This window comes from Rhinoderma darwinii, chromosome 4, assembly GCF_050947455.1.
Source record: "Rhinoderma darwinii isolate aRhiDar2 chromosome 4, aRhiDar2.hap1, whole genome shotgun sequence".
NCBI lineage: Eukaryota > Metazoa > Chordata > Amphibia > Anura > Rhinodermatidae > Rhinoderma > Rhinoderma darwinii.
The window spans coordinates 359,105,812-359,131,832 of NC_134690.1; the positions used below are offsets into that span (position 1 = coordinate 359,105,812).

General features: G+C 45.3%; 1 protein-coding gene across 1 annotated transcript in view; it reads left to right on the top strand.

Annotated features, from left to right (window-relative positions):
• The first annotated feature begins 330 nt into the window (after positions 1–330).
• Positions 331–26,021, top strand: part of LOC142761325 (uncharacterized) — a 105,818-nt gene continuing 80,127 nt past the window's right edge. The window contains exon 1 of the mRNA XM_075864512.1: positions 331–472. The gene's annotated coding sequence lies outside the window, so the exon portion shown is untranslated. The remainder of the gene's footprint in view (positions 473–26,021) is intronic.

Consider the following 26,021-nt stretch of genomic DNA (forward strand, 5'->3'; position numbering starts at 1 on the left):
TAGTTACTCTTTAACTGATGTTTCTTGGATGTTTTCTGCCTATTGTTAACTATGCCAGTTATTATACTAGTTATTATAATAATCTGGATATGTTACCTTTCTATGCAATGAGGTATGTTGAACTGCAAGGCATTGCAGTTCCATGAACCTTTGAGTGGGAGAGAGAGGATTGAGAGGGGGGGGGTGTAGTAAAAGTGGAGAGTTGTTGGAAGAAGAGACTGCCAAATAAAAAAAAAAGCCCTTTTTACTCCTGCTTTCCCAGCCCACCCCCTCACTCCTGCCTCCCTGCTTTTCCCCCAAACCACTGCTAATTCACATGTGCAGAAATCTGATAGAATGAGACAGAGAGACTGAGAAGCAGTGAAAATAACTTCACACAGTAAGGTGCCACTTGTTCTGTTGGATATGCCTTTACACTCTTCTACATCATGGACGCCACACTGCTAGCAAGTCAAGTGATCAGAAATATCAGGTAAGCCCGGTACCACTGTCCTTTACTTTTAATTGCAAATAAAACCACAATGTATGTTATTGCTTGTTATATACATTGTAAACAATGATGGAGTATTACGCAATCCATTACGAAAGCCAAGGATTTAAACGGTTCTCCATTTGTTAGACCTTTGCGTGGCTCAGAAAGTTCAGGTAGTTTATATCCTGCTGCATTTTGGTCACTGGTGAGAGTTGCCATCTGCCATGCTATCTATATATCCATATAGCAAGTCTAAGGACCCAATGGATGCATTAAAGTCTATGTATCCGGCATTGTCCATAGAATATACACAGCTCCATGTAGCGAGCAGCAGTCCCAGAAATCTCTGCTTAGGGACCCAATTATATGTGTTACACAGGATTTTTATGTAAAGACTCTTTGTGATTGTATGGTCAAATTCTTGTTTATTTTGTATTTCAAATTCTTTACTGTAAATTTGTGAAGATACAGCCCTGTGGACACTGTATAGTCCAGTGCATAGTTAATCTCCATGGATTTGTGCAACCAAGTCCATTTATCTTGCTCGCTACAGGAATTTAGTGCTGATGGTAAAGGATCCAGAGGTGATCTTTGTGGGATGTTTCCTGATGGCTTGTTGACCAAGTATAGTCACAGTAAAGTCACTACACAAATTAATATGGATTTCTTATATTGTTGCATTCAAATTCTCTATCTGTCTAAACAAATCTAGAAGTTACTGTACAGATAAAACGTATTATTGTAATTTAGATAGGAAAAAGTCCTGAATACTTTTATCCTGTAAACTGCGTTTTTAGTTTTGTCCACAATGAAAGTTTTCCTGTTTATTACATTTGAAGAACATAAATTCAGTTTTCTACTCTAGAACTGTATCTAAATACCCTGGCAAAGAGTAGTCAGGCAGATCCACCACATCATTGCCACGCCACAACAAAAAACACATATAAATACAAACAACTTTTGCTATGTTTTTTGTGGTGCGGCTTTCTGGCACACAATTATCGCAGAGGGTAAATATGGCCTTGAAAACATGCATATACACATAGGTACAGCTACTCAAATGTACACAAGCCCAAAGGAAGTGATCCTGATACTTCTAAAACATCAATAGGGTAGTAACATAAAAAAATAAATCAAAAGGAATCTAGTCAACAATAAATCAAATAAACACATTTCTATTTCTGTGCTGCCCCCTAAACAGTAACAAATATTTAAAATAATACAGTTACTCCAACTACATTCCAGAAAGGACAATTCTCTATAATTTGTTGAACAGCCTGTGTAAGTATAAATACTTGACAAGTCTCTTCACCTAATATTTTATATTCTTTATTACATCAATGGGGGGAAAGTTATTAAGACTGGCGTTTCATACCCCAGTCTTTATAAACAATTTGTTGGGAGTGTCACATCTTTCGACTGGCCATGTGCTACAAAAGTGGTGTTACAACCGTGGCCGTGTGCCATCAATTTCCCCTCCGTTCGACATAAAATAAAAATTAAGTCTACTCACCACTTCTCTTCGCTTCTCCCCTCTGGGTCCCCTCAGGCTTCCTCAGCATGCAGCAGCTCATACAAGGTCCTGAAACCGAGCAGCGTCCGGACCTTATATTTAACACGGCAATCCATGTCCCGAGTGCCTCGTCCCACACAACGTTCTGCCGCTTCCCGATGTAAAAACCTTGTATAAGCTGTGGCATGCTAAGGGAGCTTCAGAGGACCTGGTAGGGGGGAAGCAAAGAGGAGCGGTGAGGTGAATATACATATAGGGGAATAATACGGTGTGTGTGGCACTGTGGGGACATTATTATATAGTGTGGGAGGTACTATGGGGGCATTACACTGTGTGTGTAAGGCACTATGGGGGCATTGTACTGTGTGGGTGGCAATTATACTTTATGGGAAATCATTATGGGGGCATTATACTGCGTGGGGGGCACTATGGGGGCATTATACTGTGTTTGGGGAATTATACAGTGTGTGTGTGGGGGAATTATGGGGCATTATATTGTGTGTGGGGAATTATACTATGTAAGGGGAAACTATAGGGGCATTATATTGTGTGGGGACACTATGGGCCATTTTGTCTTGGGAGCATTATACTGTGTGGGGAGGCACTATGATGGTATTATAATGTGTGGGGGACACCACAGTAGCATTATACGGTGGGCAGGCACTATGGGGCATTTTACTATGTGAGGGGTACTATGGGGCGTTATACTGTGTGTGGGGAGGCAATATGGGTATTATACAATGGGGAGGCACTATGGGGAATTAAAATGTGTGGGGCGGCAGTATGCGGGTATGATACTCCATAGGGGACACTATAGGACCATTATACTTTGTGGAGGCACTATAGGGGTATTATACTGTGTGGGCTGAACTGGGTGTGTATGGGCACGGATTGAGTGGAGTTAAATGTGGGGTTTAACATAATTAAAAAATTGCAGGAGATGTCCCTCTTGCTATGCTTAAAAATTGGGAGGTATGAGGATGGTGTTAACCAGCACCAGAAAGTGTCCACATTTTAAGGCTTTCTTCACACAGTGCAGAGTTTGCATGCATTTTTTAAGCTGAAACCAGAATTGGATCCAGAAGAGGAAAGACTTCCTTTACATATTTCTTCCGTTTTAGGTTCCGTTCCTGGTTTTGGCTTAAAAAATGGAGGACACGCTTCTCATTATCAGATCATCGCTTTCTTTCACATGTTATCCTGCAATACTGCCATTTGGTTTATATGGGCTAAAATTATTTCTTTAATTTTTCATACCAAGGTCCCACTTAATCTAAATTCACGTTCACACTGTAAGTCCAGATCGCTATATAACATGCATTCATGTGAACTTAATAGTTTTGCATTATTGACATTGCCATTAATTCCGCTCTTTCTGGTTAGCCTGGCTGCAAAATTGAACAATAGAGCCGTTGGATTTTTAGCTGAGAAATACAATACTTGGAAAAATATTTTATTATTATAAAAGGAATATTTTTGACTATTTCCGTAAAGGATTTAGAATACCAAACAGCCTTTAGCCAAGGAGTGACACCATATAAAAACAATAACATAAATGAGCAATTGATGAACGCGAGCACAAGGGGAATACAAGCCTGCAGCCAAACGGCAATTAATAGACTATGGAACTCTTTCATTTTCCGCTGTTTTGAACACTCCCTTGATATCTAATCAGAAAGAATAAATACAGGTCAATAATAATCAGAGGACATCCTGACATTACTAAAGTGAATCCATGTCTGCAGTTTTCACCCTTCGCATTTAGACCTTGAATCCAATGGGAAGGTAAAACCCATAACAAATAGCAAGTGTTGCGACTTTTGTGGGGGAAACGCTGCGATCCCGCCGCAAAAATCGGAAATCAGGAAAAAAACAACTTTTTGGGGTTTTAAATTAATAAAAAAAAGTTAATACTTACCCCCCTGGGCATTGTCATAGCTACCTCTGTTCTCCATCCAGGCCAGCCTCCTGGGATGACCTTTCATCTCATGTGACTGCTGCAGCCAATCCCCGGCTGCAGGGTCATCCCAGGAGTCTGGGCTGCACTGGACAGAGGGATGCGTTGCTATGACAATGGCCAGGGGTAAGTATTAGTTGTTGTTTTTTCCAGCTATTTTTCTACAGCAGAGATTTTGTGTGGTTTTTCAGGCGGAAATAACTGCGTGTTCAAGGTCGGATACGCTGCAGACCTGTGGGGAGCTCAGCCTAATACTAACTATAGTTACTTGCAATGTGTGATGCTCTTTAGTTGAGGCTAAGGCTATGTTCACACACAGCATGTTTGTTGCAAAGAGTGCTGACATTTTTAGGTTTATTAACCCTTTCCTATTTCAGAGTGGAAGTTAATAAATAAAATCATATAAGCCCCAGGTCAATTTTCTCCTGGAGTTACAGGGGCATATGCAGAGATCATTGGGCACCATAGCAAAACTAAGTATGGGCTCCACCTCCACTGAGAGCTCTGCCAAATGTACAATATCACAAACAGTGCTGTTAGGGTATGTGCATACGATAACTGCAATTACGTCTGAAATTACGGAGCTGTTTTCAGGAGAAAACAGCTCCTGAATTTCAGACGTAATTGCATGTACTCGCGTTTTGCGGGGCGTCTTTTACGGACGTAATTTGGAGCTGTCCTTCATTGGAGTCAATGAAAAACGGCTCCAATTACGTCCCAAGAAGTGTCCTGCACTTCTTTTGACGAGGCTGTATTTTTACGAGCCGTCTTTTGACAGCGAAGCGTAAAATGACAGGTCGTCGGCACAGTACATCGTAAGACCCATTGAATGTAATGGGCAGATGTTTGCCGACGTATTGGAGACGTTTTTTGAGACATAATTCGAGGAGTAAAACGCTTCCATTACGTCTGAAAATAGGTCGTGTGAACCCAGCCTCAGTCATCTCTCCACGCTCCAGCATCTTTTCTCCGAAGTGCCGCACCGTGTAGCTAGGCGATCAGTGAGTGCCGCTGGTGTCAGTGACAAAACATAATTTGATCATAATGGCATTTTCACTGAATGTTATGTTTTTCTGAAGTCCTCGGACTTGTGACCACACCCTAATTGTTTCAGTACAGCAATGGTTTAAACGTTGCCCCAACTTTATCAACCAGCTTTCCTCCTTTTCACTCCCTGTCAGGGTATGTGCACACGACAGCAGGCATTTACGTGTGAAAAGACAGACTGTTTTCAAGAGAAAACAGTTGCCTCGTTTCACACGTAAATGCTCCTCCTCGTAATATACGAGGCGTCTGTGACGCTCGTAAATCTTGAGCTGCTCTTCATTGAGTTCAATGAAGAACGGCTCAAATTACGTTGCAAAGAAGTGCCCTGCACTTCTTTGCCGAGGCAGTCAATTTACGCGTCGTCGTTTGACAGCTGTCAAGTGACGACGTGTAAATTACAGGTCGTCTGCACAATACGTCGGCAAACCCATTCAAATGAATGGGCAGATGTTTGCCGACGTATTGTAGCCCTATTTTCAGACGTAAAACGAGGCATAAAACGCCTCGTTTACGTCTAAAAATAGGTCGAGTGAACCCAGCCTCAGAGCAATTTGGTTCAGTTGGTTTTTGTATTGTGCATACTAGTACTTCTATTTGGATTTTCATTATATTGACCCGGCTTGTTTCCTGACTACGTCTATTGTCTGATGTCTGCCCTGAACTTCTGCCCTTGTTACCGTATTGACCGTACTCTGCCTGCCCTGATCTTTGCCCGTCTGACTATATCTTCTGCTGTTTTGGTCCCTCGTCTTGCATATATCTGCTCTTACGTTGGCTGTTGCCATCGAAGACAACTCCTTGGGTAGATTAAGAATTGTAGTCTGCACACCTTGATTGTGTTCAAAATTATATTTGTTTCTCAGGATAAATGCCAGAGGCTATATGTGCAACGTCAACGTTTCGGTCGTAAGACCTTCGTCGGGCACTGAGCCGTACTGGGGACTTGATCGATCTGAGTGTACAATGCGTAGTAGCGCTGCTATAAATTGTATTCGGCGGCTTACCGCTCTTCATGAGCGCCCATGAAGGTCTGATGCATGTTTATTTGCCAGAAATCCGACCTGTGTGAACATACCCTAAGGCTGCTATATCTGCTTCAGCTACGGAGGGAGACTAATCTGTAAAAATACACAATTATAGACTATCTTAAAGATCTATTCTCACTTTATGGATGATACACTACATAAAAAACAGCAAACTTATCAACTGAAAGTTAAGACACTGAGAAGCTTATTTTATTCCATTATTTATTTCTGTTGCTTATTTAGCGCTAACATTTTGCAACGCTGTACAGAAAGTGTCATCACTCACTGCTGTGATCGCAATCTAAAATTTCAATCTACAGATGTAGCCGTCTTTATCTTGACTTTTAACGCATTAAATATAGTGGCAAGATCCTTTATCTTGACTTTTTCAATGACATTTCAATGTCTTTTTTTGTGTGATATCACGCTGCAGCAAGTTACCAGTCAAGATAAAGATGGCTACATCCGTATGTTTTTTGGAGTGTGGAAGGAAACCCACCCAAACACAAGGAGAACACACAAACTCATTACTTTAGGATGCTTTACAATTTTAGATTTTCTTTTATTATTCTTTTACTATTTCATCCACTTTAAACCTAATAACTAAAGAATCATAAACTATGACTTGCATAGCCTAAGCAATAAAAACTTTAAAGCAGTTCAACTAGCGCATACTAGTGGGTCTAGTAGTTGTCTATGAAAATAGTTACTAGTCTGATATTTAAAAAAATTAATACATTATTGTATGGTCCTGTCTAGTCATTCTGTGCACTTATCTTTCCCTCAAAAATGTGAATAATATTCTATATTATATTTTTGTTTTATTTTTTTATAACATAATCTAGGCCACAGACATGTATATGTAGTGAACTTGTGGTCCCAAAACAATGCTTGTATTGAGTTTGATATACCGCTTTTCATGCCTCTTCCACCCTCGATCCCTAAGAAAAGCTAAAGTATAAATTGTTCCAGATGTTAGAAATGTTGAGAAATGTTTTTGTACCAATCTCATTGTTTAGATTATTTCAGTTTCCTTAGTAGCCATAATATATGTTTTGTTATAAAGTAAAATTCATCCCATCGCTGGTTAAATTTCACATGTGCCCTAATGTTTTTCAAATGTGATATATATAGGCTTGCTGTTCAGTGTTATAAAGCTTCAGCCATTGTAGGGGTGGTGCAGGGTCCTCCCTCAAAACTTCTTAGATCTCTGAATGCTACAAAGGCCACAGTGGGAGATGTTGGTTTACAAATCCTTTTCTTTTATACTCACATGGCTATTGCCTGTAGCATTATATTGCCCTCAAACCACAGGCGGTGTACTTACATTCCTGGGAAAGAAAGATTGCTTGAAGGTGAAAGAAGACCCTCATGTCTAAACGAGGATCAGCTAAGCTTTTTAAGTATAGGATTTACGTTTTTGTGGAGCCTGAGTTAGCTGATCTACTGGGGGACCATGGTCAGACAAGCTCTGCCGAGTGTGCATTTTTATTTTAATGAGGAGAGGAGAAAAAGCCGCTGTCAGACTTTTCTGTCAACTACTTATCTCCTGCGGAAACAAAGGATTAGGCACATTAAAATCCAACATGCATGATCCTACTTTCTGCCGACATCTGTCATCGGTGGAGAGTCCGGTGGTCCCCATACACATTAGATCCAATCTGCTGGTAGATCTTTGACTGGTCCTGAGTAGATCACTGATGCCTTAGGGCACTTCTTTTGGAGTAAAGCAGCAGTTATTTTCATCATCAGAGTCCACAGAAAACCTCGGTGTTTGTTACCATTCTGATTAATAAATTATTCCATCCTCTACTCAAATGATTAAGTTCTTCTGTGAAAATATGCTGTGTTTCTGCTCCATCATTTTGAGAAGGAGAGCAATAGAGTGCGGCCTAGCCATGGCGGACTGAAGTAAAAGCAGGGAGGCTAGCTATATGAGAGGTTAATGGGTAAAGTTAGGGGTTGTAGACCACCAGGTGGAGTGTTAGTATCCGGCATAGGCTGGGCTTATATAAGGAGGGATCTGAGCTAGGGCTCATAAGTGGCCGCACCAGGAGTAGGAAACTTCCTGTACTAGTTGTGTAAGGTAATTCAGTCATCGCAGTGTAGGGGAACTGGGTCTTCGGAAGAAATAATTGGTCTGTGGAGACAGAAAATTATTGTTAGGTGAATGAGGAAAGACTCGTGCAATATAACTGTTGGTAATTCGCAACATGTGTGAGTTCCTGGTGGGGATGGAGTCCCATGGAGCATGTGAATACCTATGATTTTGGTGCCATTGATTCAGGTGTGGACGGCTAAAGGTAAGGAGTCTTTACCACAGGAGTAGAGACTGCCATTTCCCCATGATATAGACAGGCTGTTTTATATTCATATGGTAATGTGAAGAATGGTTTATATTTTGCATATTTAATTTGCATATATTGTTTATTATATAAATATTGTGAGTAATAAAGATTGTTATTTAATAAATGTAGCTGTTACGCAAAAAGGTGTCTTAATAATGTGTTCCCCAGTGGGTATTGCATGGCAGCATTCAAGTGCACAACATAATTACATTGCCTCCCGGTCTGATTGGCCAGAAGGCATCATGTGGCTGCAATTTCACTCCTACTCAGCACACAAGTGCAATGGCCGTCACGACGTGGTTCGTTCCAGCCAATCAATCATCACTCTTTTGATTGGCAGCGTTTAGTGGGTGCAATAGGGGTAACTCATATATGATTAAACAATGACATATAATAGAATGTTGACAACTAATTAGAGTCACTGTCTTATGTTTCTTTCATACAGATTAGAGTGGCAGATATTTTTACTTAATTGAAAAGTAAAACCTTTGGGGGCATTTTTCGATTTTTTTTTTACAAATATACAGATAAACTTAGATATGATTGGTTATAGTAGGCATCAAGGGGACACAGTAAGCTAATGGATGCGTCTGAAAGCGCCGATATGCAGCATACATATATATATATATATATATATATATAGATAGTAGCTGCATCTCAAATAGTAAACACAATTTTTAATAGAAGTACATTTTTTTATGAAGACATATGTACATTTATTACTAGTCCTTCTTAATGAATTAGAATATCATCAAAAAGTTAATTTATTTCAGTAATTCAATTCAAAAAGTGAAACTCATATATTATATAGATTCATTACACACAGAGTAATCTATTTGCAGCATTTTTTTATTTTAATGTTGATGATTATGGCTAACAGTTAATGAAAACCCAAAATTTAGTCTCTCAGAAAATGTTAATATTTGGCAAAAGTTGAAGATTATAGACTCATGGTGTCACACATTAATAAGCTAATCAACACAAAACACCTGCAAAGATTTCCTAAGCCTTTACAAGGATTGGTCTGTTGCTCAGTGGTCCAAAATCCTGTTTTCAGATTAACGTAAATTTTGCATTTCATTTGGAAATCAAGGTCCCAGAGTCTGGTGGAAGAGTGGAGAGGCGTCAATCCAAGTTGCTTGCGGTCCAGTGTGAAATTTCCACAGTCAGTGATGGTTTGGGGAGCCATGTCATCTGCTGGTGTTGGTCCACTGTGTTATATCAAGTCCAGAGTCAACGCAGCCGTCTGCCAGGAAATTGTAGTGCACTTCATGCTTCCCTCTGCTGGCAATCTTTATAGAGATGCTGATTTCATTTTCCAGCAGGACTTGGCACCTGCCCACACTGCCAAAATTACCAATACCTGGATTAATAGCCACAGTATCACTGTGCTTGATTGGCCAGCAAACTCGCCTGACCTAAACCCCAAAGAGAATCTATGGGGTATTGTCAAGAGGAAGATGAGAGACCAGACCCAACAATGCAGATGAGCTGAAGGCCACTATCAAAGTAACCTGGGCTTCCATAACACCTCAGCAGTGTCACAGGCTGGTCGGCTCCATGCCACGCCGCATTGATGCAGTAATTCAAACAAAAGGAGCCCTGACCAAGTATTGAGTGCATATACTGTACATACTTTTCAGTAGGCCAACATTTCGGTACTAAAAATCATTTCTGAATTTGGGCTTATATAATATTCTAATTTTCTGAGATACTAAATCTTGGGTTTTCAGTAACTGTTAGCCATACTCATCAACATTAGAAGAAAAAAATGCTGGAAATAGATCACGCTGTGTGTAATGAATCTATATAATATATGAGTTTCACTTTTTTAATTTAATTACTGAAATAAATTACGTTTTTGATGATATTCTACTTCATTGGGAAGGATTTGTATAGGAAAAAAATGCCACCACCCAAAGGTTTACCTAGCCTTTAACATATCCAGGGTATAGGCTATAGCTATCCATAGTATATATATTTTTTTTATATGACATTGGTTGCTATGCAGCCATTTCTTTCCTGTGTGTATATATATATATATATATATATATGCCTGTATGTAGCATCATTGGCTATTGTTAGTTAATGACTTGTGTGGAATGTTTATTGGTCCATGTTGCTAAGCACAGTTAAGGGTGTAGGAAAAAGGACCATTCATGTAATTTCTTTTGTGACTATAGTAAAGTAATTCACAGCATGAGCCCTCTTACTTTTATGGTACAAGATATTTTCCGCCTCATTTCACAACTGTTAGTTTTAAAGTGGTTTATGGACATATATCACTGCTCCTCTATAAATGCCACAATGTAAAATGTTAACATTTGGAAGATGCAAAATAACATTTTTGTAACTGTTGCTTGACTAAAAAATCGAGCTTGTGAAAATATGTATTAAGCACCCATAATATCTCCCATCCTGTCTGTAGAAATGAACCTTAAAGGGGTTGTCCAGGCATGGACAACTGATGACCTATCCACAGTGTATGATTGGTGGGGGTCCAACGTCCGAACCATCAGCTGCTCCGGCTGCCTCTGGGCAATGGATGTTATGCAGGGTATGCAGTATTCAGAGCCGGAAGCAGATGGCTCCGTACACTGCATAGCGGCCGTGCTGCAGAACTGCAGCTCTGCTCCTATTCACTTTAATAGGAGCCGAGCTGCAGGACTGCAGCTCGACCGCTATTCTGGACTGGAGCCATCTGCTTCCGGCATGAACATGTGCAAGGAGGCAGCCAAAGCAGCTGATCGGTGCGGGGTCCGGGTGTTGGACCCCCACTGATTATATAGGTCATCAGTTATCCGTGCCTGGACAACCCCATTAATGGGGTGGGGGAGGGGGTTATTTAAATATGTACCAAAATGGATGGTTTTGTGGGCATTCTTGTGCTAATTGGGGCGTAGCTTTAAATGTTCCACAAATGGGGGTTGAAATGTTGGAAGGTATGCAAACACCCATACCCGTATGGCATTTTGTGGTAGTCACTGCAGCACTTGGGGGAAAGTATAATGAGAATGCTATTGTTCGGTGACCATGAATTTGCAAAGTCTTGTTTCTTTTATTTTGCAAAAACATAGTACGTATATGCAAAATAAAAAGGGAGTAAAAGAAACACTTCGTTCAGGCTTTTGTGTCTATGGAGATGATGTTCCTGGCTCACAATGATGAGCACAGGACGAGCTTCTGATTTCCCAGCTAACAATAGGAGCTGAAGCAAGAATGATATTTACCATGGAAACAGATGCAGCTGATTGTGAAAACAATAATCTGTAAAGTAGAGCCACACCAAGACCAGGATGTGCACTGTCCCTAAATGAAACTGCTAAGCCCAGGGACACTATCATTTCTTTTAACCCCTTGCCATCGTAGCTATTTTTCTTTTCTCATGTTTGTGTTTTCCTCCCCGCATTCCAAAAGCCATACGTTTTTGATTTTTCGTGCATATAGCCAAATGAGGGCGTGTTTTTTGCGGGATGAGTTTTAGTTTTTTCACAACAAAATTTATTGTACCATATAATGTACTGGGAAACTGGAAAAAAAATATTTGTAGGGTGGAAATTGGAAAAAACTGTGATTCCTCTAATGTTTTTTGCGGTTTCATTTCCTGTGCAGTGAAAAGGACATGTTAACTTTATTCTGTGGGTCAATACAAATGTGGCGATATCAAATTTGTGTCGTTTTTTTATTGTTTGTTTTACTACTTTTACAAAGAAAAAACGAGTTGTTTAGGGTTATTTTTTTATTATTTTGAGAACCATAGCTTTTTGCTTTTTTCCGTCGATTGAGCAATGTGAGAGATTGCTTTTTTCAGGGCGAGCTGTAGTGTTTATTGGCATCATTTTGTGGTACACAACTTTTAGATCCATTTTTCAGAATTTTTTTGTAAATGACGAGGTGACCAAAAAACAGCAATGCTGGCGCTTGATTATAATTTTTCTACGCGTTCACCATGCGGGTTAACTAATGTTATATTGTAATAGTTCAGACTTTTATGGATGGGACAATTCCAATTATGACAGTGGGGGCCGTCAACTCTTTCTAACGGCTTAAATGTTGCAGTCGCTGTTTACCGCTGCATCTAAAGTGGTTAGATGGCCGGGAGCGGAGTAATCAGTCTGTGAGCCCGCTCCATACTCCCCCTTCTCTGCTATCATGTAACTGTGTGTCAAATGTCGGGAAGAGGTTAATATGAGTCTACTGGACTAAATATAATAAAGTCAGTCATCTATTGAGATGTACCAGTGTATAATATGTGGAGCTTCTGACTATTTCTTGCTCCCTTTAGGCTACGTTTACATGTAGTGTAAATATTGCAGTGTTACCATCTGGATTCTCAATCTGCAATATATCATTTTCTCTCCTTTCCCCTCAACACTGCTGACAACTCTATATACAGGGTTGCAAGTGCAGCATACTATACCTTTTGTTGTCGGTCATGCATGTTGCATGACCGAGAAATCTACTTTTGATGTCCCCCGCAAGTGCCACAGAGGTAGCCTCTTCAAAATCAGTACACTGAACGCTGCCAGCCCCTCTGCTCTGAGTGATTTCTCTAGGATCCAATCAGGAGACCGCCAGATCGCTAGCCGTCACTCGGAGTAGAGAGTGGCTCTTGCAATCGCGGTGTGGGGGACATTACAATGTCGATTTCTTTGTGATGCAACTTGCATGACGACAACATGTGTATGATTACGCTGCACCCTATACAGAGCGCTGTCAGCGGTTTTAAGGGCTCAAAATTTCTGACAGGTTCTTTTTAAGTTATTTACTATTGATTACAGCAAAGGTAAATAAGTGCATGTTTATTCTTAATGACCGCCCCCTGTCTTTTGACGGCAGGCGGTGCAGGTGCTTAGTCGACAGCGACGTCTTTTGGTGTTGCTGTAGAAGAGGCTAATGAGCGCTCCTATGAGCTCGTCCTCTAAGTAACTTACAGCTCCTGATCTTAGAGCAGCCTGCTAAATACAGCTGGGGTTGTAAAACATTCCAACCCCAGCTGTTTAACCCTTTGATCGCAGCAGTCCGTGAGCGTGGCAAGATCAAAGGGAACTCCCCTCTTTGATCTTGTCATTGGAAACCCAGTGACGTGATTAAAGACCGGGGAATGGATCTGCAGACAGCCCAGGGGACCTACGAAGGACCCCAGGGCTGTCTGTTCACTTTGCCTGCTGTTAGGGCACACCATGTGCTGCCCAAACAGCAGCCTGTGTTAAAGGGACACAGTATAATGTATTAACATACAAGGGTATGCTAATACATTATAAGTAAAAAATAGAGTTTTAAGTAAAGTTATCCCTTAATGGAATTAAAAAAAAAAGTAACAAAAAAAAGTCCCAAAAAAAGGTAATTATTTTGCATAAAATATATTTTATTGCCCCTACGTTACATAAACCCAAAAAACCTACACATATTCGGTATCTACATGACGGTAGTAACCTGAAGAATTAATTTAACAGGTTATTTAGCGTGAAACATGAACGGGATAAAAAATAAACAAGAAAAACTATGCAGAGTGTAAAGGATCTGCCAGGCACAGCGGGGTTAACGCCCATAGGTAATCAGTCGGCACCTGAGAGTGTGTCTCTGAGACTGAATCCAGCTTCCACCACTCAGGCTGGCAGGCTTAGGAGTGGGAGAGCCTATCGCAGCCTGGCCAGACTCAGTTAGCTCCCGCCCTCTGTCTATTTATACCTGCCTTTCCTGTTCCTCCAGTGCTTGTGATTCTTCTCGTGTGGTTTCCTGGCCCAGCTACAGCTCCTGACTATTTGATCCTGCTCCATATTGACCCCGGCTTACTGATTACTCTCCTGGTCTGCGTTTGGTACCTCGTACACTCCTGGTTTGACTCGGCTCGTTCACCTCTCTTGTTGCTCACGGTGTTGCCGTGGGCAACTGCCCCATTTCCCTTAGCTTTGTGTACCCTTGTCTGTTTGTCTCGTGCACTTACTGAGCGTAGGGACCGCCGCCCAGTTGTACCCCGTCGCCTAGGGCGGGTCGTTGCAAGTAGGCAGGGACAGAGTGGCGGGTAGATTAGGGCTCACTTGTCCGTTTCCCTACCCCTATCATTACATAATCACAAGCCCGTTACCTAGTCTTCCCTGGCCCTTGTCTCTACTATGGACCCCCTTGAGACCCTGGCCCAGCAAATGCAGGGTCTCTCCCTACAGGTCCAGGCCCTGGCTCAGAGGGTCAACCAGCCTGACACTACCATGGTAGTGCCCCTCACCTCACCCCTTGAACCCCACCTCAAGTTGCCTGACCGGTTCTCAGGGGACCGGAGGACTTTTCTCTCCTTTCGGGAGAGTTGTAGGCTTTACTTTCGCTTAAAGCCTCACTCCTCAGGTTCTGAGAGCCAGCGGGTGGGTATAATTATGTTCCGGCTCCAGGAAGGGCCCCAAGAGTGGGCTTTCTCCTTGGCTCCTGACGCCCCTGAACTTTCCTCCGTTGATCGTTTCTTTTCTGCTCTCGGACTCATTTATGACGAGACTGACAGGACTGCCTTTGCCGAGAGTCAGCTGGTGACCTTACGTCAGGGTAAGAGACCTGTGGAGGAGTATTGCTCTGACTTTAGGAAGTGGTGCGTAGCTTCTCGGTGGAATGACCCTGCCTTAAGGTCCCAGTTTAGGTTGGGTCTGTCGAACGCCCTGAAAGACCTGCTAGTTAGCTATCCCTCTTCTGACTCCCTAGACCAGGTTATGGCTTTAGCGGTACGACTTGACCGACGTCTCAGGGAACGACAACTTGAACGTTTTTGTGTTTTCCCCTCTGACTCCCCCATGATGCCTCCCGAGGTCCCGTTGCTTCGCTCTTCCACGGAAGACTCGGAGGTACCTATGCAACTCGGGGCCTCCGTGTCCCCCCGACAACGTAGAGAGTTCCGCAGGAAGAATGGTCTCTGCTTCTATTGTGGGGATGACAAGCATCAAGTGAACACCTGTCCTAGGCGTAAGAATAAGCAGCCGGAAAACTTCCGCGCCTAAGTGATCATCGGGGAGGTCGCTTGGGCGCACAGGTATTTCCCGTAAATATGAAACGTAATAAGATCTTGCTTCCCTTTCAGGTCTCATTTGGTGGTAGGTCTGCTACCGGCAGTGCCTTCGTGGATTCAGGGTCTTCTACTAATATCATGTCTGTGGAATTTGCTATGTCTCTAGCTATGCCTTTGATTGATTTGCCTAAACCTGTTCCGGTAGTGGGTATCGACTCCACTCCTCTTGCTAATGGTTATTTTACACAGCATACCCCTGTTTTTGAACTCCTTGTTGGCTCCATGCATTTGGAGCAGTGCTCTGTACTGTTGATGCAGGGATTATCGTCCGATTTGGTTTTAGGCCTTCCCTGGTTGCAGTTGCATAATCCCACGTTTGACTGGAATACTGGGGAGCTTACCAAATGGGGTAATGAATGCTTGACATCATGTTTTGCTGTTAATTCTATTTCTCCCCCTGAGGTGGTGAACACGCTACCTGAGTTTGTGCAGGACTTCGCTGATGTTTTTTCTAAGAAGGCCTCCGAAGTGTTACATCCTCATAGAGAATATGATTGCGCTATCGAATTGGTACCAGGAGCTAAGGATATTTAATCTTTCTTGTCCCGAATGTGAAGCCATGAGAGAGTATATCCAGGAATCCCTGGCCAAGGGTTACATTCGCCCCTCTACTTCTCCGGTAGGTGCTGGCTTCTTCTTCGTAGGGAAGAAGGATGGTGGTCTTAGGCCATGCATTGACTACCGTAACTTGAATAAGGTCACTGTAAGGAACCAGTATCCCCTTCCTTTGATTCCTGATCTCTTTAATCAGGTTCAGGGGGCCCAATGGTTCTCTAAGTTTGATCTACGGGGGGCGTATAACCTTATCCGCATCAAAGAGGGGGATGAGTGGAAGACTGCGTTTAACACGTCCGAAGGTCATTTCGAATACCTCGTCATGCCCTTTGGGTTGTGTAATGCTCCTGCGGTCTTCCAGAATTTCATAAATGAAATTTTAAGGGATTACCTGGGGGTTTTTCTTGTAGTGTACCTTGATGACATACTGGTGTTTTCCAAGGACCTGTCCTCCCACATTGAGCATGTCAGGAAGGTGCTCCAGGTCCTTCGGGAAAACAAACTGTTTGCGAAAACCAAAAAATGTGTGTTTGGGGTACAGGAGATACCATTTTTGGGTCAAATCCTCACTCCTCATGAATTCCGCATGGACCCCGCCAAGGTCCAGGCTGTGGCGGAATGGGTCAACCTGCCTCCCTGAAGGCGTTACAGTGTTTCTTGGGGTTCGCTAATTATTACAGGAGATTTATTGCTAACTTCTCGGTCATCGCTAAGCCTCTTACGGACCTCACTCGCAAAGGTGCTGATCTCCTCCACTGGCCTCCTGAGGCTGTCCAGGCTTTTGAGGTCCTTAAGAAGTGCTTTATCTCGGCCCCGGTGCTGGTTCAGCCCAACCAAATGGAGCCATTTATCGTGGAAGTTGACGCATCCGAGGTGGGAGTGGGGGCTGTCTTGTCCCAGGGTACCAGGTCCCTCACCCATCTCCGTCCCTGTGCCTACTTCTCCAGGAAGTTTTCGCTCACTGAGAATAACTATGATATTGGCAACCGCGAACTCTTAGCCATTAAATGGGCATTTGAAGAGTGGCGCCACTTCCTGGAGGGGGCTAGGCACAAGGTAACGGTCCTTACCGACCACAAGAATCTGGTTTTCCTAGAATCTGCCCGGAGGCTAAACCCGAGACAAGCTCGATGGGCGCTATTTTTTACCAGATTCAACTTTTTGGTTACCTATAGCGCTGGGTCTAAAAATATTAAGGCCGATGCACTGTCGCGTAGCTTCATGGCCAGCCCCCCTTCGGAGGAAGATCCTGCTTGTATTCTGCCTCCTGGTATAATCATTTCTTCTATTGATTCTGATTTAGTCTCAGAAATCGCTGCTGATCAAGGTTCAGCTCCCGGGAACCTTCCTGAGGACAAGCTGTTTGTTCCCCTGCAATTCCGGCTAAGGGTTCTTAGGGAAAACCATGACTCCGCACTATCTGGTCATCCAGGCGTCCTGGGTACCAAACACCTCATTGCCAGAAACTATTGGTGGCCCAGGTTGCCTAAAGACGTTAAGGCCTACGTCGCCGCTTGTGAGGTTTGTGCTAGGTCCAAGACTCCCAGGTCCCGTCCAGCGGGCTTACTACGTTCTTTGCCCATTCCCCAGAGACCTTGGACCCATATCTCCATGGATTTTATCACCGATTTGCCTCCATCTCAAGGCAAGTCGGTGGTGTGCGTTGTAGTAGACCGCTTCAGTAAGATGTGCCACTTTGTGCCCCTCAAGAAACTACCCAATGCCAAGACGTTAGCTACCTTGTTTGTCAAACACATCCTGCATCTCCATGGGGTCCCTGTCAATATTGTTTCTGACAGAGGGGTACAATTTGTTTCATTGTTTTGGAGAGCCTTCTGTAAAAAGTTGGAGATTGATCTGTCCTTCTCCTCTGCCTTCCATCCTGAAACTAATGGCCAAACTGAGAGGACTAATCAATCTCTAGAACAATATTTAAGGTGTTTTATCTCTGACTGTCAATATGATTGGGTCTCATTCATTCCCCTCGCCGAATTTTCCCTCAATAACCGGGTCAGTAACTCGTCAGGGGTCTCCCCCTTTTTCTGTAATTTTGGGTTTAATCCACGGTTCTCCTCCGTTTCACCTGGTAGTTCCAACAATCCCGAGGTAGAGGTCGTTCATCGGGAACTGTGCACAGTCTGGGCCCAGGTTCAGAAGAACCTAGAGGCGTCCCAGAACGTACAAAAAACTCAGGCTGATAGAAGACGTTCTGCTAACCCCTTGTTTATGGTCGGGGATCTGGTGTGGTTATCGTCTAGGAACTTGCGCCTTAAGGTCCCGTCCAAGAAATTTGCTCCCCGGTTTATTGGGCCGTATAAGGTAATTGAAGTCCTCAATCCTGTCTCCTTCCGACTGGAGTTGCCCCCATCTTTTCGAATACACGACGTGTTTCATGCCTCCCTCCTTAAACGCTGCTCCCCGTCCTTGGCTCCCTCGAGGAGACCTCCTGTTCCCGTTCTCACCCCTGAGGGGGTGGAATTCGAGGTGGCCAAGATTGTGGACAGCAAGATAGTCCAAGGCTCCTTCCAGTACCTGGTCCATTGGAGAGGATACGGGCCTGAGGAGAGGACTTGGGTACCCGCCCGGGATGTTCACGCTGGGGTATTGGTCAGGAAGTTCCACCTTCGTTTCCCCAATAAACCAGGTCCACTTAGAAAGGGTCCGGTGGCCCCTCATAAAAGGGGGGGTACTGTAAAGGATCTGCCAGGCACAGCGGGATTAACGCCCATAGGTAATCAGTCGGCACCTGAGAGTATGTCTCTGAGACTGACTCCAGCTTCCACCACTCAGGCTGGCAGGCTTAGGAGTGGGAGAGCCTATCGCAGCCTGGCCAGACTCAGTTAGCTCCCGCCCTCTGTCTATTTATACCTGCCTTTCCTGTTCCTCCAGTGCTTGTGATTCTTCTCGTGTGGTTTCCTGGTCCAGCTACAGCTCCTGACTATTTGATCCTGCTCCATATTGACCCCGGCTTACTGACTACTCTCCTGCTCTGCGTTTGGTACCTCGTACACTCCTGGTTTGACTCGGCTCGTTCACCTCTCTTGTTGCTCACGGTGTTGCCGTGGGCAACTGCCCCATTTCCCTTAGCTTTGTGGACCCTTGTCTGCTTGTCTCGTGCACTTACTGAGCGTAGGGACCGCCGCCCAGTTGTACCCCGTCGCCTAGGGCGGGTCGTTGCAAGTAGGCAGGGACAGAGTGGCGGGTAGATTAGGGCTCACTTGTCCGTTTCCCTACCCCTATCATTACACAGAGAATCGTTTTTTCCTATATTCACGCCGTAAAAATATATTTTTTCTACCCCCAAACTGTGGAAAAAAAACATAAAACAGGCATAAAACAAGGCATAATACAGCCACATCAATGAAAAATGTTAAAAAGTTATGGCTGCTGATAGGCAGAGAGGCAAAAATGGAAAAATTCAGCTGGTCATTAAGGTCTTTTCAGGCCCGGTCATTAAGGGGTTAAGTAAATATTTATTGACAAACAAAGAGAGCGTGATCTCTGCAGCTTGTATTGATCTGAACTTTAATCTGTAAAGGATCTGCCAGGCACTACGTCTGTGGAGATTCCCAGGGTTAATCAGTCGACACCTGAGGCCAGACCTCTTAGACTGACACCGGCTCCCACCAATCAGGGTGGCAGGCTCAGGAGTGGGAGAGCCTATCGCGGCCTGGTCAGTCAGAGTTAGCTCCGCCCCCTGTCCATTTATACCTGCAGTTTTCTCTTCCTCATTGCTTGTTATTCTTTTGGATTCCTGGCCCCACTGCTGCTTGCTCCAGCCTGCTTCTGCCGTGCTTCTGCCTTGCTGCAGTTCTCCTTGACTTGACTTGCTTTGCTTTGCTTTGCCCCTGGCTTGCTTCTGTCTCCGTGCCCGCTCGGGTTACTCACTTCGTCCTGGTCCTGACTGTTCGTTCGCCGCTCCGTTTCCTCGTGGCGTTCCGTGGCTACTGCCCCTTCCCTTGCGTGTTCCCTGTTTGTTTTCCTGTGCACTTAGACAGCGTAGGGACCGCCGCCCAGTTGTACCTCGTCGCCTAGGGCGGGTCGTTGCAAGTAGGCAGGGACAGGGCGGTGGGTAGATTAGGGCTCACTTTCCCTTCACCTCCTTCCTGCCATCACAGAATAACAAGCCCTTACCTAGTCTACCATTTCTCCTACGCTGTCGCTATCATGGACCCCCTTGAGACCCTGACCCAGCAGATGCAGGGCCTCTCCCTACAGGTCCAGGCCCTGGCCCAAAGGGTTGGGCGCACCACCTCACCTCTAGAACCCGACCTCAAGTTACCTGACCGGTTTTCAGGGGACCGTAAGACGTTTCTCTCCTTCCGGGAGAGTTGCAGACTATATTTCCGCCTTAAGCCCCACTCCTCAGGTTCCGAGAACCAGCGGGTGGGTATCATCATATCCCGACTCCAGGAAGGGCCCCAAGAGTGGGCCTTCTCCTTGGCTCCTGACGCCCCTGAACTTTCCTCTGTTGATCGTTTTTTCTCTGCCCTCGGACTCATTTACGACGAGACTGACAGGACTGCTTTAGCCGAGAGTCAGTTGGTGACCTTACGTCAGGGTAGGAGACCGGTTGAGGAATACTGTTCTGATTTTAGGAAGTGGTGCGTAGCTTCTCAGTGGAACGATCTGGCCCTAAGGTGCCAGTTTAGGTTAGGATTATCTGACGCCCTGAAGGATCTGCTGGTTAGCTACCCCTCGTCTGACTCTCTTGACCAGGTTATGGCCCTAGCAGTACGACTTGACCGACGTCTCAGGGAACGTCAGCTAGAACGCTTCAGTGTGCTCCCCTCTGACTTTTCTGCGATCCCCCCCGAGGTCCCGCCTCCTCGCCCCTCCACGGAGGACTCGGAGGTACCTATGCAACTCGGGGCCTCCATGTCCCCTCGACAACGTAGGGAGTTTCGCAGAATGAACGGTCTCTGCTTCTACTGTGGGGACGACAAGCATCTACTGAACACCTGTCCCAGGCGCAAGAATAAGAAGCCGGAAAACTTCCGCGCCTAAGTGATCATCGGGGAGGTCACTTGGGCGCACAGGTATTTCCCGTTAATGTGAAACGCAATAAAATTTTGCTTCCCTTTCAGGTCTCGTTTGCTGGCCGGTCTGCCACGGGCAGTGCTTTCGTGGATTCTGGCTCATCTGCTAATATCATGTCTGTGGAATTTGCTATGTCTCTAAAGATGCCTTGTATTGATTTACCTTATCCTATCCCTGTAGTAGGAATCGACTCTACTCCCCTTGCTAATGGTTATTTTACTCAGCATACTCCTGTTTTTGAACTCCTGGTTGGCTCCATGCATTTGGAGCAGTGCTCTGTACTGGTAATGCAGGGATTATCGTCTGATCTGGTTTTAGGCCTTCCCTGGTTGCAGTTGCATAATCCCACGTTTGATTGGAATACTGGGGATCTCACCAAATGGGGTAATGAATGTCTTATGTCATGTCTTTCTGTTAACTCTATTTCTCCCCGGGAGGAGGTAAACACGCTTCCTGAGTTCGTTCAGGACTTCGCCGATGTGTTTTCTAAGGAGGCCTCCGAGGTGTTGCCCCCCCATAGAGATTACGATTGCGCTATCGATTTGGTGCCTGGTGCCAAGCTTCCTAAAGGTAGGATATTTAATCTTTCATGTCCTGAACGTGAAGCCATGAGGGTGTATATCCAGGAATGCCTGGCCAAGGGTTTCATTCGCCCCTCGACTTCTCCTGTAGGTGCTGGCTTCTTCTTCGTGGGGAAGAAGGATGGTGGTCTTAGGCCGTGCATTGATTATCGTAACCTGAATAAGGTCACTGTAAGGAACCAGTACCCACTTCCTTTGATTCCGGATCTTTTTAATCAGGTTCAGGGAGCCCAATGGTTTTCTAAGTTCGATCTACGGGGGGCATATAACCTTATCCGCATCAAAGAGGGGGATGAGTGGAAAACTGCGTTCAACACACCCGAGGGTCATTTCGAATACCTGGTCATGCCCTTTGGGTTGTGTAACGCCCCTGCTGTCTTCCAGAATTTTATTAATGAAATCCTGAGAGAGTACCTGGGTAATTTTCTTGTTGTGTACCTTGATGACATACTGGTGTTTTCCAAGGACTGGTCCTCTCACGTGGAGCATGTCAGGAAGGTGCTCCAGGTCCTTCGGGAGAATAATCTGTTTGCTAAGACTGAAAAATGTGTCTTTGGGGTACAGGAGATACCATTTTTAGGGCAAATCCTCACTCCTCATGAATTCCGCATGGACCCTGCCAAGGTTCAAGCTGTGGCGGAATGGGTCCAACCTGCCTCCCTTAAGGCGTTACAGTGTTTTTTAGGGTTCGCCAACTATTACAGGAGATTTATTGCCAACTTCTCGGTCGTCGCTAAGCCTCTTACGGACCTTACCCGCAAGGGTGCTGATGTCCTCCATTGGCCCCCTGAGGCCGTCCAGGCCTTTGAGACTCTCAAGAAGTGCTTTATCTCGGCCCCCGTGCTGATTCAGCCCAACCAAGAGGAGCCATTTATTGTGGAGGTTGACGCTTCCGAGGTGGGAGTGGGGGCCGTCTTGTCCCAGGGTACCAGCTCCCTCACCCATCTCCGCCCCTGTGCTTACTTCTCTAGGAAGTTTTCGCCCACGGAGAGTAACTATGATATTGGCAACCGCGAACTTCTAGCCATTAAATGGGCTTTTGAGGAGTGGCGGCACTTCCTGGAGGGGGCCAGACACCAGGTAACGGTCCTTACGGATCACAAGAATCTGGTTTTCCTAGAATCGGCCCGGAGGCTTAATCCTAGACAAGCTCGGTGGGCACTATTCTTTACCAGATTTAATTTCTTGGTTACCTATAGGGCTGGGTCCAAGAATATTAAGGCTGATGCTCTGTCACGTAGTTTCATGGCCAATCCTCCTTCCGAGAAGGATCCCGCTTGTATTTTACCCCCTGGTATAATCGTCTCTGCCACGGATTCTGATTTAGCTTCTGATATCGCGGCTGATCAGGGTGCAGCTCCCGGGAACGTCCCTGGGGACAAACTGTTTGTTCCCCTGCAATACCGGCTGAGGGTACTCAGGGAAAACCATGACTCCGCTCTATCTGGTCATCCTGGCATCTTGGGCACCAAACACCTCATTACCAGAAACTATTGGTGGCCTGGGTTGCCTAAAGATGTTAGGGCTTACGTCGCCGCTTGTGAGGTTTGCGCTAGGTCCAAAACCCCTAGGTCCCGACCTGCGGGCCTACTACGTCCCTTGCCCATTCCCCAGAGACCTTGGACCCATATCTCCATGGATTTTATCACCGATTTGCCTCCATCTCAGGGCAAGTCGGTGGTGTGGGTGGTAGTCGACCGCTTCAGCAAGATGTGCCACTTTGTGCCCCTTAAGAAGCTACCTAACGCCAAGACGTTAGCTTCTTTGTTTGTGAAACACATCCTGCGTCTCCATGGGGCCCCAGTCAATATCGTTTCGGACAGAGGGGTACAATTTGTTTCCTTATTTTGGAGAGCCTTTTGTAAAAAGTTGGAGATTGATCTGTCCTTCTCCTCCGCCTTCCATCCCGAAACTAACGGCCAAACGGAAAGGACCAACCAATCCCTGGAACAATATTTAAGGTGTTTCATCTCTGACTGTCAATTCGATTGGGTCTCATTCCTTCCCCTTGCTGAATTTTCCCTGAATAACCGGGTCAGTAACTCGTCAGGGGTCTCCCCGTTTTTCTGTAATTTCGGGTTTAACCCAAGGTTCTCCTCCGTCTCCCCTGGTTGTTCCAATAATCCTGAGGTAGAGGATGTTCATCGGGAACTGTGCACTGTCTGGGCCCAGGTTCAGAAGAACCTAGAGGCGTCCCAGAGCGCACAAAAGATTCAGGCGGATAGTAGACGTTCTGCTAACCCCCGGTTTGTCGTCGGGGATTTGGTCTGGTTGTCGTCCAGGAACTTGCGCCTTAAGGTCCCGTCCAGGAAGTTTGCTCCCCGATTTATTGGGCCTTATAAGGTCATTGAAGTCCTCAACCCTGTATCCTTCCGTCTGGAGCTGCCCCCATCCTTCCGCATACACGACGTCTTTCATGCTTCCCTCCTTAAACGCTGCTCCCCGTCCTGGTCCCCCTCTAGGAAACCTCCTGTTCCCGTTCTCACCCCTGAGGGGGTGGAATTCGAGGTGGCCAAGATTGTGGACAGTAGGATGATCCAGGGCTCCCTCCAGTACCTGGTCCATTGGAGAGGATACGGGCCGGAGGAGAGGACTTGGGTACCTGCTCGAGATGTTCACGCTGGGGTATTGGTCAGGAGGTTCCACCTTCTCTTCCCCACTAAACCGGGTCCTCTTAGTAAGGGTCCGGTGGCCCCTCATAAAAGGGGGAGTACTGTAAAGGATCTGCCAGGCACTACGTCTGTGGAGATTCCCAGGGTTAATCAGTCGACACCTGAGGCCAGACCTCTTAGACTGACACCGGCTCCCACCAATCAGGGTGGCAGGCTCAGGAGTGGGAGAGCCTATCGCGGCCTGGTCAGTCAGAGTTAGCTCCGCCCCCTGTCCATTTATACCTGCAGTTTTCTCTTCCTCATTGCTTGTTATTCTTTTGGATTCCTGGCCCCACTGCTGCTTGCTCCAGCCTGCTTCTGCCGTGCTTCTGCCTTGCTGCAGTTCTCCTTGACTTGACTTGCTTTGCTTTGCTTTGCCCCTGGCTTGCTTCTGTCTCCGTGCCCGCTCGGGTTACTCACTTCGTCCTGGTCCTGACTGTTCGTTCGCCGCTCCGTTTCCTCGTGGCGTTCCGTGGCTACTGCCCCTTCCCTTGCGTGTTCCCTGTTTGTTTTCCTGTGCACTTAGACAGCGTAGGGACCGCCGCCCAGTTGTACCTCGTCGCCTAGGGCGGGTCGTTGCAAGTAGGCAGGGACAGGGCGGTGGGTAGATTAGGGCTCACTTTCCCTTCACCTCCTTCCTGCCATCACATAATCCTTTGATTAATTGACCCAAACTGATCTATCTGACCCGACACCTCAAATTTTTATCCTGCGATTACGGCAAAAATGCCTGGCGGGGACAGGTCATAAATGGGATGATGGAAAGATGCTGAATGCGGTTTTGCCCATTTTGATTTTCAGGAATTTCGAGGAGCAGAAGGAAATCGCTGATAGACATTATGGAAAACTGGATAGAAGAGGTTACATCAGAGTCAGAGAGGTAAATTTGGGTGTCATCCAGTGTCAAAGTGGTATTGAAAGCCATGAGATTTTAGGAGCTGTCCTAGGTAGGTCGGACAGCTCTCTTTAGATATAGATAGAAAAGACAAGGGACCCAAGATAAGAGGGAGAGATATTTACAGGTGGTGAGATGTGAGGAGAGCCAAGTCTGTGGTGCCAAAGTTTCGTAATAGACGAAAGTCATGGATGGTGTCAAAAGCAGAGTAGTCTAAGAGGAGGAGTATGGAGTAGTGTTTGTGGCTTTTGGAACTACGAGATCATTGGTGACTTTGGTGAAGGTAATTTCAGTGGATTGATGGGATCGGTGCTTAAAAAGAGAGTTGGACAAGAGGTGGGAGGACAATTCAAGAGCTTTAGGGAAAAAGGGAGTAGTAAGATGGGGTCGTAGACAGAGAGGACGGGTGGCTTGGTAAGGGCTATGGACACCATAGTACTGATATCTCTTTTATGTTTTATTGCTGTTCATTTGCTTCCTAACTGCAAAATTAGGCAACTTTCCAAATAGTCTATATAAATAATGTCCTACCATATTGATGCTCTAGAGTATGTACAACTCATGCACATAGCTGGAAGTGCTGTTGAGGTTGTACATGGCAGATAAGAGAGTGGAGGGGTGGGGAGCTTCAAAGTGTTCAAGGAGGTCAGATCACACAGGCTGTCAGTATCAGAGTGAAGATAGGGAGGATAACAGACGAGGCACTCTGCAGAAGGAGAGGATAAATCACACAGGCTGTGTAGCACCTAAACTCTGCTGGGGGAAGGGAGGATCACACACTCCTCAGTATCAGTGTCAGCACAAGGGAAAAGAGATCCGTCATGGGCTATAGAAGGGGACAGCAGTACAAGAATGAAGCTGTGCTGATAAATGAATTCTGGTGAATACA